Genomic DNA, 1,178 nt, shown 5'->3' with positions numbered 1-1,178 from the left:
TTTTTTTTTTTTTTTATTTTTAACAAAGGGACAAATGTCTTTTAACCCATTTGAGAGTCTTGCTTTTCCATTTAGGTATCAAAACTGCCATTTGTGTACAAGTTCTGGTAGGGTTTTAGTAAAGTAGTTCTTTCAGGTTTTGCCTGTAACATGCCCTCCTAATCACCCTCCAACTTCTTTTGTTGGACTGAAACTGAGGAGCTTGCTAGCAAATTCCAGTGACAAGTTTCATTGCTGGATCTTCTCTATTCCTTCCCTTAGAGTGAACGCTATCCTGGGAAGACTCCATAGTCACTCATTTAGATAAATGTCCGGAGCCTTCTGCCCCACCAGTTCTTCTAACCTGCCCATATAGGTGGAATCCAGCCTGGAGCCCTGTCAAAGGGTGCTCCTTTCAAAGGGTGCTGTCCCTGCAAATAAATGGGAACTTAAGAAAAGTATTAACTAGAGTTTCTCTAGTGTTTTGTTGATGTCTTTCCTACCTAGGCTCAGCTTTTGGTGACCTCATGTTAAAAATACCTTTATCCACCCAAGAGCAATATCCTTGGCCTTGGCACATTGGCTATTATTGATTCACCCACCCTGGAACCTTTTCCATCCCTATAACGACTCCCTGAAGAATAAGCACCAGTGCACTTTCTGATTTTAGGAAAAACTCCTATTACCTTGGGAGCTGGCAGTTTCCATTGGCTCAAGAGCAAACACCTGGGGCTGCAGTCTGGCCAGATAAGCAGGATAATTCTTCAATGAGATTCTGACTGAAGTTAGCCCTGTCCTGTCCCAAGATGCCTGAAGAAGGTGGCTGTGGTGAAAGCATCTACCCAGATCTGCTCCTGGCATTTTTGTGAGTCCCGGTGGTGATGGGTGTAAGCAACAATCGTGCTCCACCAATTCCCTTTAACTATCAGGCGGCCATAGTGCCTGGCCTAGAGAAGACTGGATTCCTTCTCTACCTTCTGTCTGGTGTCAGTCTTGCTTTAGCTTTTTTTTTTTAAGTGTTCCATCAGCCTAGGACAATGGGGTGCAAACTTTAGTATTGTATGTAAAACTGAAATCTGAATGAGTTTTACGGATGTGGTACTATAGTTATAAGATGTTAACACTGGAGGAGGCTGGTGAAAGGATACAGAGGACTTCCCTGTTCACTTCTTTGCAAATGTATGTAAATCTATAAAATT

This window comes from Crocuta crocuta, unplaced genomic scaffold (assembly GCF_008692635.1).
Source record: "Crocuta crocuta isolate KB4526 unplaced genomic scaffold, BGI_CrCroc_1.0 scaffold619, whole genome shotgun sequence".
NCBI classification, from domain to species: Eukaryota; Metazoa; Chordata; class Mammalia; order Carnivora; family Hyaenidae; genus Crocuta; species Crocuta crocuta.
The sequence above is the reverse complement of the archived record's forward strand: the minus strand, read 5'-3'. Positions refer to the sequence as shown.